The following is a 13,936-nucleotide window of genomic DNA, read 5'->3' on the forward strand; positions in this document are numbered from 1 at the left end:
ATAACTTCATATTGGAAAGAAATTACACCAATAGGTGTTTAAACTCTTTCTCACAGGTTTGTAGTGCTAACTCATATAAATCAGCAGTATATAAAGCTTGCTAAATGCCCAACAGAATGTGCGCCCAAATCACTGCCTCAGTTGCAGTCACCACAATGTTGGAGTATTTGAGTTAGTAAGTAAATATTTATTGCATATGGTTAATTAAAACCTTTACAAGATTGAGTACAAAACACTATACGAACTAGCCTTGGTTAAAATGCATTTACACTCTTTAAAAAACAAGTTCTTTTTTTAAAAAACAGTGTTACATCGACTGCGGCCTGAGCCTCACCTAACATATCAATCATTCGGACTTGGTCCGCACCATTTTTTTTTCAGTTTTCTGGATTAGGAGGCTCGCCTTCTGTAAGAATTTGGAGGCCCTACAGGCCGTTTGCAACTGGAAACTGTTCAGTGCTAGCATGACGGCAGGCCTGCATGTTCTGATTTGATAAAAACGAAATATTTGTAATAGGTAGTAACGTCTCAAACTAGCCAATGATGGACAGATGCACAGGATGTGAGTCAGTGTTTCTTCCGAACGGCCACACAGTCTGCATAGCGATGTTTGCCATGTTTGCTTCCATGCTGGGGTCTGATCCTTTGTGGTGTAGGTGCCCAGACGTATGCGAAGGAGCATTTGTTGTGTGGACGGTGTTATATAGTTGACTAGGTATGGTTGTGGGGCACTTCTCTCATACGTGGCTAGCACCGTCCAGCCATGTTTTTTCTTTGCGAGGGCGGCTTTGTCAACAATCATGGATTTTTGTTTTGCTGTACTGTTGGCTATTTTTTTGAAGGCCATAAAGGGGTGGTTTGTATTCCATGCCTCTCGCATATTAAGTTGTGTCAGTGCGTCTTCCAAAGATGTTTTCCATACGTTTTTTGCATTTGTTCGGTTGTTAATTTCGCACCAACAATGGCCCATCAGCGTGTCCTCACTTGCTGCCCTTAATTTCCAGCACATTTTTAGTATCCCGGCCTGCCTGACTTGATGCTGATTTGAAAGCCCAAATTCCAGGCGTACTTGCGCTTGTGATACAGACCTTGGTATGTAAAAGATGTATTTGAACAGATTTGACTGTTCTAAGTTCAAGAAGTTTGCGTCTTTGCCTCTGAATAGCTCTGAACCGTACGTGAGGGAGGGTAAAAACTTTGCCTCAATCACTTTCAAGAGGTAAAGGTTGGAGGGGCATTTCAATTTTGTTTTCAGTAACATTAGAGCAAACCGTAGTTTATTGGACTGCGCTTTTCTATGCAGTTGGTGAGTTTTTAATGACCAGCTTGAGTCGACCACTACCCCCAGGTACTTGTAAGAGTTACTTGACTCTATGGTGTTACCCGCGATGTGCCATTTGAAGGGTTGTCGTCCTTGCCGGGATGAGAAGCAGACTATCTTTGTTTTATTATAGTTAATTTGCAGGCGATTCGCAGAGATGTATTCATGCAATTTTGTGATGGAGCGTTGAAGACCCAAAGGGGTCTGGCTGCAGAGAACTATGTCGTCGGCATACTGTAAGCTCCTTATTTTGTATTGAGCTAGCTTTGGCGGGTCAGTTTGTGTCTCCGCGATGCGCTTATCAAGGTCGGCGGTGAAGATGTTGAAAAGGGTTGGGGCTAATACGCATCCCTGCTTCAGGCCGATTAGGGTGGGGATTTTTTTTGTTGTTCTATCTCCAGTGCCTAATTTGATCTTGACCCAGGTGGATGAGTATAATTCTATTATTGCTCGTAACAAGTTCGGAGGAGTGCCCCAATTGGCCATCTTTTGCCATAGGATCTCCCTTGGGACAGTGTCGAACGCCGCCTTTAGATCTATGAAACAGGTGTACAATTTTGTTGACCTTTCCTTTGCTCTTTCGACGAGGAGGTTTAAAGCTAGAAGATTACATGTGGTGTTGGTTCCGGGCCTAAACCCCGTCTGGGTGATTGGAAGGATATGTTTGGAACTAACCCAGTCTTCCAGATCTCTCAGGAGATTAGATGCGTAAATTTTTGCCTCCACGTCGATTAGGGCGATCAGCCTATAATTGGCTGGGTCTGTTCTTGCACCTGCTTTATATATTGGGTGTAAAATGCTCCCTCTCCATGATGTAGGGATGTTTCCTGTTTGAAAGGCGTTGTTGAACAAGGGAGTAAGGTATTCTGCCCAAAAGGATTGGTCAAATTTGAAGAGGCGTTTGGCAAACCGTTTGGGCCTGGCGCACCTTTTGACCTTAGTTTTTTGATGACCATATGAACTTGGGATGGTGTGAACCGATGTTCTTCGCAGTTTTGGGCCACTTCTTGATTTTCATATTGTTGGTGCGGAGAATAATTTGAGTCCCATGATTGAAGGTTGGTCTGTTGTGTTCGCTCCAAATGCTGGATCCAGTCTTCCTGTTGAATGTTTGAATTAATGGTCTGTGCGGCTCCATTTGCTACTTTGTTGATGTCTGCCCAAAATTTCCTGTTGTTATTTGATTTGCTTGACTCTAATAGTTGTTGCCAAGTTTCTGTTTGTTGTTTTAATTTTTCTAGCCAAACGTCTTTTTTATATTTTTGTCGTAGGTTGTAGATTTGGCGCTTGGTCTCATCAGCCTTTATCGTGCCTTTTCTTGATAACTTTCTTATTTCTTGGTTTAGAATCCTTTTTTTACTCAGTATTGAGCTTAAGGGCGCCTTGAGTGCCTTGCATGGTTTCCTTTTATTTGTGTGTGTTTGGTGGCCGAATCTTTCTGTTAGGGTGGTGATGATCTTTTCCCACTTATCCTGAAGAGACGGTTGACTGTTCCCGGTAGCCTCCGCATGCGCTCTTTTCGCATGTGCCGTTATTTCTTCGGCGTTCTTTCCGTTCCATACTAATCGCTTGAGATTGTATAGACACGAAGGTTCGGTCAGATCATTGCATGCTGATGCCCTAATGTGTAGATGGCTCAGTACAATTGATTGTGGGCTGTGGTCGCTCTCCAACCGGTGAGTTATGCTGAAGGGAACTATTGTTTGTAAGACGTCTAAGTCCACTATGGTGTAGTCTAAAACGGCTTGGGCCTGGTTAGTTGTTCTGGTTAGGGACGCAGGTTGATCTTGGGGAAAGCGGCCATTAAGGACGATAAGTCCGACTTCGGAGAGCATTTGTGCGCACTGCTGGCCGTGCTTATCCTTTTTTTGATGGTATGATACCATTAAAGGGATGGATTTGTCATTCCGTTTATTTCGGTTGCTGTTAAGGGCATTGTCCTTATGTAGAAGGAACATGTTCAGATCTCCTGACACCACCAGCCCCGCCTGTGGGTAAGTGGATTGCATTGATTTTATTAGCGCCTTTAGGGTCAGGATTTTCTCTGGTTTCTTCTTTACATCCGGATGTATGTAGGTGTTACAAATTACCAATTGCCGAGACTCTTGAGGGCCAAGAGGACTTGTAGACGGATCGGGAGGTAGCTTGATTTTAATGCACTGGATCCATGTTTGTCCTGTATCAATGGTAACATAAGACCAGGGAATGCTGGTGTTCAGGTAGATCGATAGGCCTCCTGCGGCCCTGCCTGTGTTACCTCTTCTGATGGCCTGTAGTTGGATTTCTTTAAAGCCATCAATTTGTTCCGTGGTGGTTGACCAAGTCTCCTGGAGTAAGATGATGTCAAATTTATTTAGAAAAGCTAGTAAGTCAGCGTCTTTTGTTTTGCCACCCAACCCGTTTATGTTCCATGAACATATTTTCAGATTTTGTGTTCACGCTTCAATTGTCATATGGGCTGCTGGACAAGCTGTTGGGGGTAAAATTTTGCGTCTCTCAGTTGGTCCACCTAACGTGCCTTGGTGGATGATTCGTAGGTTGGACCATCCTCCCTTGGTGCTCTCTGAACAGCCAACTGCCCCCCGAAGTACTCCACTGCCTGGACGTGAACATTCCTCGACCAGCAAGGATAATGGGCCCGGATATCTCTCCAGTGGAACCGGTCTGATTTCAATTCCCCATTTTGCAAATATGTCTCTGTTTTGCCAAAATTCCTTGGCTATCATGGGATCCTTCCATGTTGCAACTGTCATTTCTCTCCCGTTGGTATTTGCAATTGGGTGAAATTCGATGCTTTCAATATGGTTGGTGTTCAAATGACTCAGAGGTTCTATCAGATTGGTTAGTTTTAGGATGGCACTCCGATTGAGAATTTCGTGCTTCCCCCTTGAACTATAGTGCGGAATAATTTCGTGTATAAATGAGCCAGCTGGGTACATTAAGTCAGGGTCTTCTTCTTGCTCCTTGTTCCTTGGTTCGGTGATTGATTTGGCTATCTTGTCTGAGTTGCCCTGGAATGGAATAGTAGACTGGGCTGCTAGTTCAGGGGCGGGAGCATACTGAAGGGATATGGGGAGGTCGCAGCTTACGGTGGAGGGTCTTTGATGCTGCACTTTTGGGTGAGGAGTTCCATTTTGTGCCTTTGTCCTTTTCCGGAAGTAGTGCATAATGCTTTTTTGTTCTGCCTGGGGATTCTGTGCTGTAGGGCCGCACTCCGGTTGCATTTTTGGATGTTCTTGTGTGGGAATGTGGACACTTTGGCAGCTGGCTGATTCTATTGATGTAACTGTGTGGGGCAAACTTGGAGGTAGGGATCCCTGCCAAGATTCCCCTTGCTCCTCCTGAACCTTAGTGCTTGCGTCTTTAAACTTTGGTTCTTGGGGGATTGTTTCTGGAATCAGGTTCGTTTTTTGACTGCAGGCTCCCAAGGGATCTTGGCCCTGGAGCCTGTTGGACTGTGGTGTTTTTTGTTTTCTTTGCAGCTTCTTTTGCCTGGATTTCCTTAATCTCTTGCGTTCTCGTTTTGTTAGAGAGGTAAATTGTTTTTGATGCCCGTAGGGTAGAGGGCCAGGATCTTCGCTCCCTAGGTTGGCTGGGTCCTGAGTGCGGTTATCTTGGGGAGTGAGGTCTTCTAGAAGTGCAATGTGTACTGTTGGTAAATGAACTGTCGTTGGGAGTCCATCCGTTGCATCTAGCCCAGGGTCCTCGCCAATTGAGATGTCACCGCTGGTTGTGCTTATCAAGTTATCGGATAGAGTATCGGTGGAGTGAGTTTCCATGATGTCTTGGTGCTCTTTTGTTTTGTTTTGGACTTCCCATAGAATGTCTGTTAAGATGGTCGGTAAAACTTTTAGTTGGTTCATTGTTTCTGAACACTGGCATTCGTGGAACGTTGTGTGTGGGTCTTTCTGAACCCGCTCTATGAGAGAATTAAGCTCTAGTATCTTGCAGTCTATACCAACCACGTGAGATGCCAAAATTTGTAGAAGGTCTATCTGTAGCTCTAATTTTTCAGAGTGTCGCAGTAATGCTGAGGAAATGGTTTCCATAATACTAATGAATGGTGGCCACAGCGGTGCCTGCACTGGTGGCATGTTGTCTGTTTGATTGCTAGAGGATGGTAAACTGGTCCTGACTTTTGCCCCTGGCTTATTCCGCGCCAGCACTCGGGGATCACCACCATGACCTGTGCCTGGGCTAAGTGTTCCTTGTTCCCTTGTTTTTCGGGGCTCAGGTCCTTTAGGAGGGGTTGTTTTGGTTGGTGAACAAATAGAGAAATGAAGGGGGAAAAGTCCCGACGGACCGTTCGGTGTTTGACAGTTTGCCTCATGGTGAATCATTAAACTGCCAGAGCGAATGCAATTATTAGCTTCCCGAGTTTCTGGACATGAGAGGGATTGGGGTTTAGGTGTTATTTGTTCCTTCGGTTGGCCATCTGGGCCGTCTGGGCATTGTTGACCCTGCTGTGCCTTGACTCCTTCCAGTTTAGGGGGAACCTTGCCTTTTCTGTGTTCGTCCCGATGGTCCTGGTCGTTTTGGTGCCTTTCGACCATTCCTGTGCTGGTTACGCCCTTGTCTAGTATGTTAGTAATGTCCGTTCTTGACGCTAGGTTTGCGGTCCCAGGGTCAGTCTCTGTCGTACAAAAGTAGGAACCCAAGCTTAATGAGCGACGCTTCGTTGGGAAGTTTGTTGTTTTTACCGTTGATACCTCTGCGTGGGCGTTTGCGTGGGTTGCTGCTTCCGTTAAGTTGATTTGTGCTTTAACTGTGAGTTTGTTGGGTGTTTCCCAAGGGTTATAACTGTTCTTTCGTGGGGTATTGCTCAGAGGCTGCAAAACTGATGACATCGAACCCACTGACTGAGATGTTCTCTTATTGCTATTGGTGAGTGTGAGCTTCTGCAGCACGGATGGTGATGAGGGAAGGATTAAAAAGTCTGTGATCTTGGAATTTTTTAGGTGTGGGGTTGGTTGTGATGTTAATTCTGTGGGGGTGTTGGCAGTTGTGACTTGCGCTTCTGCTTGGTCTTCATCGGAGGAATCGTTCATTTTTCTGGGGTGTGATTGGTTTCTTTTTTTAATTGTGGGGTTTATTCTAATTTTTCCGGATCTCATGATGGTACAGATTTTTATGATTTATTTATTTATTTTTTTGGGAGCCTGCTTCCTCCCTTTTTTTTACTTTGCTCCCTTCGGCCACTCCGCCTTCCACCTTCCGTACCTCACCCTTGAGCTGACAGGGGCGGGAGGCTTTTGCGCTCTTGAATAAAAATGATGGATGGTAAAAGTATGTAGTTGGTTAGTAGTTATGAAGTGGTGACGAGTTGGGGAGGCCAGCCCTGATTGGGAGTGGATAGGTTGTGCTCTCTCCGGCAGGGGTTGAGGGGGAGGGTTTCTCCTGCCGTCCCGGTGGACCACTGGCTCTCCCCCTTTCTCCTTCTCTTTCTCCTTTAGCCTGTGATTCTCTCCGTGGGATGAGGTGATGGGATGATGAGATGGGAACTGGATGGCTACTGGGATCAATGGGAGAGGCGAGAAGTGGAAAAGAAAGTATGGCAGGACTGGTCTGCAAACGAGCGGAGCGCTCAGGGGGTGCCTTCCGCCAAATCGTACCTGGTCAGATTGGCCTAGGCTGCCCCCCCCGGGCTCTTACTTGGCAGCTGCCTCTAACGGCAACCGCGCTCGTGCTTTGACCCTGGCCCCCGCCCTAAGCTCGGCTGGCCTCACTCCCTTAGGCCCCTTGGATCCTGGGGCTGTATGGCAGGGCTGTATGGCAGAGGCAACAAGGATGAGGAGATAACGCCGGGTTATACAATTGCTTATCCATTGCTCGTGACTTGCCTGCCCAGAGCTGGGCGCGGACACCAGACACCAGTAATGAAACGCCCTCTGCGCCCTTCCTATTTGAGTTGACCCTCACTGAAGGTTTATGACAATTGAAATTAAACATATTAGGCGCCAACAAACATCTTTTTCCTACGCATTGTTGAATGCCGTTATCAACTTACAATATCACCCTATTTTTCTAAAGTGGACATGAAATCCAAGTCAGTTTATAGAAATTTGACCATGTTTCCTGACTTTTTGCTCAATTATTCATCAAGTGAACTCCTCCCATTGCAGGGTTTATTAGACATAATCAATGACGAACTGAAAGTAGGGTTACATAAAGGACAAGGAAACCCTGAGTCTTAAACCCAGATGGGTAATTATATGTCTTCCAGTCAACATAAACCACTGTTCACGGTATGCCAACTTTATTTAAGTGAGCACTTAAGTTACACTGTCTAATAGTGTGATTAACCATTAGCTTATGGGGGAGAATATCCCCCTTCCTGAAAATTAGACAGAGAAAGGTTACCTTCCAAGGATCTGGGATGAATATATTTTGTGCAATCCAATAATTAATTAACCTTTGAATAACATTGAAAGTACTAGCAGAAGGGAACACATTACTGGGATTATCAGCAAAAATTCTTTGTTTAATTATGGTACTTACAATTCGTAATATTTTCACTAATGCACAAGTAAGGAAGTGTTCACTGTTAGTTGGTACAGCCGGTGCTGGTGTCTTTGTGCATTCATGGACACATAGGGGTCTATTAGTATGTCGCAGGGATCGCCACCTCCCGTATGTTGGTGGCGATCCGCCTGCCATTTACCAATGCCTGCATCCCATTTCCCCCCACCATATTATATTTTTTCCGTCCGTTGACTAGTCGACCGGGCGGAAAAGGGGTTTGATATGGTGGTGGACACCGCCATCCATATTCAATCAATCAATCAATTATAGCATTTGTAAAGCGCACTACATACCCGTGAGGGTCTCAAGGCGCTGGGGGGGATGCTGCTACTGTTCGAAGAGCCAGGTCTGGAGTCTCCTGAAGGTTAGAAGGTCTTCAGTCTGTCGTAGGCGGATGTGAAGGGTGTTCCACGTCTTGGCGGCGAGGTGGGAGAATGATCTGCCGCCGGTGGTCATTCTTCTAGGGCGGGGGACGGTGGTGAGGGCATGATCCGCGGAGCGGAGCTGGCGGGCAGTGGTGTAGAGGTTGACGTACGCTGGTCCGGTGTCGTGGAGTGCCTTGTGAGCATGGGTGAGGAGCTTGAAGGTTAACCTCTTGTTGATGGGGAGCCAGTGCAGGTCTTTCAGGTGGGTTGTGATGTGGCTGGGGCAGGGAATATCGAGGATCAGGCGTGAGGAGGCGTTCTGGATGCGTAGGAGTCATTTCAGGAGTTTGGTCGGGGCTCCTGCGTGGAGTGCGTTGCCGTAGTCCAGTCTGCTGCTGACAAGGGCTTGGGTGACCGTCCTTCTAGTTTGGGTAGGGATCCACTTGAAGATCCTGTGGAGTATGCGGAGGGTGTTGAAGCAGGAGGAGGAGATGGAATTGACATGCTTTTTCATGGAGAGTGTGGACTTGAGGATGACGTCTAGGTTTTGTGCATGGTTGGTGGGTGTAGGGGGTGCTCCTATTGCTGTCGGCCACCAGGAGTCATCTCAGGCTGAGGGGGTGGGGCCGAGGATGAGGACCTCTGTCTTGTCTGAGTTCAGCTTCAGTTGGCTGTTCCTCATCCAGTCGGGGACGGCCTTTATTCCTTCGTGGAGGTTGGTTTTGGCGGTGTGGGGGTCTTTGGTGAGCGAGAGGATCAGCTGGCTGTCGTCAGCGTACGAGATGATGTTTAGGTCATGCTGTAGGGCGACGTAGGTGAGTGGTGCCATGTAAACGTTGAACAACGTTGGGCTGAGAGATGATCCTTGGGGTAAGTCGCAGATGATCTCTGTGGTTTTGGAGTGGAAGGGTGGGAGGCGGGCGCTCTGGGTTTCCCCGGAAAGAAATGAGGTTGTCCAGTCCAGGGCCTTCTCTTGGATTCCGGCATTGTGGAGGCGTGCTCTTAGTGTGCGTGGCAGACTGTGTCGAATGCGGCAGACAGGTCCAGGAGGATGAGGGCCGCGGTTTCTCCATCAAGCATGATCCTGATGTCGTCTTTTGCGGCAATGAGGGCAGTTTTGGTGCTGTGGTTTCTGCGGAACCCTGACTGGGATGGGTCTAGGATGTTGTTGTCTTCGAGGAAGCTGGTCAGTTGTTTGTTGACAGTCTTTTCGATGACCTTTGCCGGGAACAGGAGCAGGGAGATGGGCCGGAAGTTCTTGAGGTCTTTGGGGTCCGCCTTGTTTTTTTTTATTAGGGCGTTGGTTTCTGCGTGCTTCCAGTTTTTTGGGAAGGTTGCCGTCTTGAAGGAGATGTTGATGGTTTTCCGGAGGTGAAGTGTGATGACGCTGCTGGCTTTGTTAAAGAGGTGGTGTGGGCAGGGGTCTTCCGAGAATCCGGAGTGGACGGTGTTCATGATCTTGATGGTGTCGTCGTCGTTGATGTTAGTGCAGGCAAGCAGGCGGTTCGAGCAGGTTGTAGTTGTTGGAGCGAGGATGTCGGTAGTTGCCGGGGCGGTGGAGGTAATGAAGCTGTCATGGATGTCAGTGATCTTGCAATGGAAGAAGGTGGCCAGTGAGTAGCACAGGTCTTGTGACGGTGGGATGTCGTTGGTGTTGGAGCTGGGGTTGGAGAGTTCTCTCACGATGCTGAAGAGCTCTTTACTGTTGTGTGCGTTGTTGTCTAGGCGGTCTCTGAAGGCGGTTCTTTTGGCAGATCTGATCAGTTGCTGGTGTCGGCGGGTAGCGTTCCTGTGGGCTGTGTAGCTTTCCGGTGTTCTTTCGCGGGTCTAGATTTTCTCTAGTATTCAGCAGGTTTGTTTGGATGCCTGGAGGTCTTTGGTGAACCAGCTGGCTCTCTTGCTGGTGTGGGTGTTAGGGGGCATCTCGAGCGGGGCGAGGATGTTGGTGCAGTCAGTGATCCATTGTCTGAGGTTGCGGGCTGCGGTGTCGGGGTTGGTTGGGTCTGCGGATGGGCTCTGGGTGAGGGCCGCAGTTAGCTGATCCTCGGTGCAGTGGTGCGTGGTGGGTTTCCGGAAGGTGAAGTGGACGCAGCAGTAGTGGGTCCAGTGGAGTTCCGTGGTGTGATCGAAGAAGACATGGGTGCTTGCTGTGAAGAAGGGGTCAAGCGTGTGGCCGGCGGAGTGTGTGGGTGCAGTGACGAGTTGTCTAAGTCCGAGGTTGCCAAGGTCGTTGATCATGTTGGAGAAGTTGGTGTCATTGTTGTTCTCGAGGTGGAAGTTCAGGTCCCCGAGGAGTATGTAGTTGGTGGAGGCAAGGGTGTGTGTGCTGACGAGGTCAGTGATGGAGTCGCTGAACTGCGGTCGGAGTACGGGGGGTCTGTAGATGAGGGGGCCTCTTGAAGTCAGTGTGGATCTGGAAGTGCAGGTGTTCGGTGGTGCTGAGGGTGTCGTCGCCGTGTGTCATGATTTTGAGGGTGTGTCTGTGGACGATGGCAATTCCTCCTCCTGTTCCGTTGGTGCGGTCCTTGCGGGTGATCTTGTAGCCTTCCGGGATGGCTATGATGATGTCAGGTGCCAAGGAGGGGGTCAGCCAGGTCTCCGTCAGGAATGCGATGTCTGGGGCGTTGGTGTCAAGTAGGTCCCAAAGTTCGACGGCGTGTTTGCGGCAGAGCAGGTTTCGAGCAGGATGCACCCGAGGAAGTTGGGTTCTTCGGTAGGTGGGCTGGCATGCCGTATGCTGCTGAAGCTACAGTTCTGGCATGTGAAGGGTACTTGGGTGCACTTCGGGGTGACCTGGCAGCAGGTGTGAGATCGTCCGGCATTGAGTACGTGGAGAGTGCTGGAGTCGTAGCGGAGGTGGGCATCGTGGTGAGTGCGGGGGCCGGGGTTCCTGGCGATGGGCGTGGTCCAGGCATAGACGGGCACAGACAGGTTTGCCTTAAGCGTGCCCGCTGCGCATGGCCACTGAGTGCTCCATATGAGGGGATGTGGGAGGGAAGAGGTGGGAGAGGGGTTGCGAATGGGAACCAAGGTGGCGGGGACGCAGCGGTGGGAATGTACGAGGGGGGAGCAGGGATACAGAAGGCAAAAAGGGGGCTCAGAGGGACAGGAGTAATGGGTCACACAGTACAGCGGGGCAAAAACACCCAGTAAACAAAAGTAAATACAGCTGGCAACAACAATTGACAGTAAAAACCAACCGCAGTGGTGGTAACGCGGCGGACAGAGGACGGGCACAGAAGCAAACGAGTGGCAGCTGCAAGGTCAAGGGCACACAGGAGGGCTGTGTGGTGGCTGGGGGAGCGAACTACCTGGTGACAGGGTCAAGGGTAACATTAAGATGCAGGCGGTGATGGGCCTTTCCATGGCGCCGTTGCCGCCATAGAAAGGCATGGAGTGTCTGCATTTGGGGGCCCATTGCGGGCCCCCAGGATGTTGAGAGTGCACATGGGGGTAACTATGGTACCTCCTGCATTTGCATGCACAATGTGGCAGGCACCGCGGCGTGCCTGCCACGTTGGGCATGCAAATGCAAAACATGACTTTTTTCCATTGAGGTGCTGTTGAAACAGAAAGACAAGCACCGGAGTGTTAGGGCAGAAGGTCTGTAGCAGCCATATTAGGTTTGAGTGCTCCGAACTTTCTAATGATCTAATATATGTTTTCACTCTTCCTGTTGACTTCCTCTGACATTTAACATATGATTAGTTACTTCAATGACAATGATGTCCACATCTTCGTTAATTACTTCAGGCCTGATTTATATATTGTGGGAGAGGGTGCTCTGTCGCAATGGCAATTGAGTTCCCTCCCCGCCAATATAGTGGTCTGCTTGTTGCATTTGCATCCAGGTGGCCCTCAGGTTTAAATATAGTGGAGACTTCTCAGTCGCTTCTGTGAGCAATCCCCTCTGACGGCCTTGGGGTGTGAGGGCCATTAAGAGAAATGGCTACACATTTACTCACCCAATTTTGATGCAAGGGTATGCAGCAATGTTTTACTGTTACCTAGTATAGTGAAAAACTAGGCAGTAAGGAACAGTAAAACATTCTAATGCTCCCCCAATCACAGAAAAAGCTTCACAAGGCGAGGGGAGCATAACTTTTTCTCTTTTCAGAAATACTTTGTGCTACAGGGCTGCATCCTGCAGAAGCATCCCCATAGCAGAGAGTAAAATGCATTGACAGGAATCACTGTCACTGTGGTTTATGGCAATGCTTATACAAATGACAGCCTGCCTGGCGGTCATTTTTAAACCCAGCTTGTTTATCTTCCACCAGGGCCACTGGGTAATTTACTCTGCTGCCTTGGGGGCCCCATTGGCTGTCTGGCATAAGACCTTTGTCTCAAAGAAGGAGGATACTCAAGATGGCCAGAACTTTGATTACAATACTTTCTTTTAAAAAAGAAGTGTTAATGATTGACATGCTTCTCTATCATTTCCATTTCCCTTGGTGTGTTTACTTACTGTTAGGCGATTGTCATGGCATAATCTTGGTTAAAGAGAGTTAGCAGCTCATGCTTTTCCTTGCACATAGTATCATCTATTGCTATTGCTTTCCATACACAGGCACCACTACGCATCTATTTTCTATCACAAGATTGCTAAAATTCTAATTGACACCCTAGCTTCTGTAGTTACATAAAATAAGGTTATTGGGGATGATGCACAAAGCTCAGATTGCAATCTAGCAAGTTCAAATTTCACTCCAACTGATCTGGACTTCGCTTTGGGATATCACTAATGTTCTTATCAGTTTCATGCAAAGAGTTGATTCCCTTGAGGTTGCAAAACGTCATACCTGATTAATATTATGTAGGCAGAAGATATTCTGTGACCCATGCAAATGTTTGCAAACACAGGTAGAGGGGTGTTTGAGGGGCAGCAGTTCTCCAGCCTTGTGTTCACATTCAGGTCAAGTCAACATATTTAATAAATAAAGCAGCCTTCCTTAAAGTAGGACCACTGACTGCTTATAAAACATTCACTTGGAATGAATCGGATAGGGGTTGAGTGTAGAAGTCCTCTAGACCACTGTTGCCTCCGACCGGGACAAATGAAACAATTCTCCATGTAGACAGTTTCCTCTTTTTGAATCAGTTACCGCTCAAAGTCAAGGATTGGTAAGTGATTATCAGTTTGAAAACACAATTTCAGTCACAAACACTGAATGCATTCCTTTGTGACTCACAAAGAGGAGGAAGATAACTCTTTTTTGCTTCTCGTATTTGCAATTTGTATTAGATTGCAAAACCATTTTACGTAATAACAATGACTTTTCCACCACACAAAAGGATTTAATTTTACCAATTCAAAAAGTTATTTTACTGTCCAAATCTCTAGGTTTTCATGATTTTAGACATTATAGCCCCACATATCTTTTTACATTGGGACACCTAAGGGAGGTGGTTGCTTCGAAGTCTTCAGATTCTCTGAGTTACAGGGTGAAGGCACTTCTTTTTTCGTGCCCTAAGTGTTAGGAACTGAGTTGTTGGTTGACTGGGGTGTAATATACTAAATACACCTGACTGTTAAGTACATATTAAAACGTATTTAAAATCGGGGGCAGGATACTAATCTCTCCACCCAACCTCTGGCCTTAGTCAATTGCCAGTCGTATCCAGTACTAAATGTCCCACAGAAAACATTTAGAGATGTGTTTCGCAGTCCACCCCATGTGTCTGTACCCCACTTGAAAGGTGTGCACAAAACAAATGTGTGAAGATG

The sequence above is a fragment of the Lissotriton vulgaris genome, chromosome 4_1 (genome assembly GCF_964263255.1).
Source record: "Lissotriton vulgaris chromosome 4_1, aLisVul1.2, whole genome shotgun sequence".
Lineage (NCBI taxonomy): Eukaryota > Metazoa > Chordata > Amphibia > Caudata > Salamandridae > Lissotriton > Lissotriton vulgaris.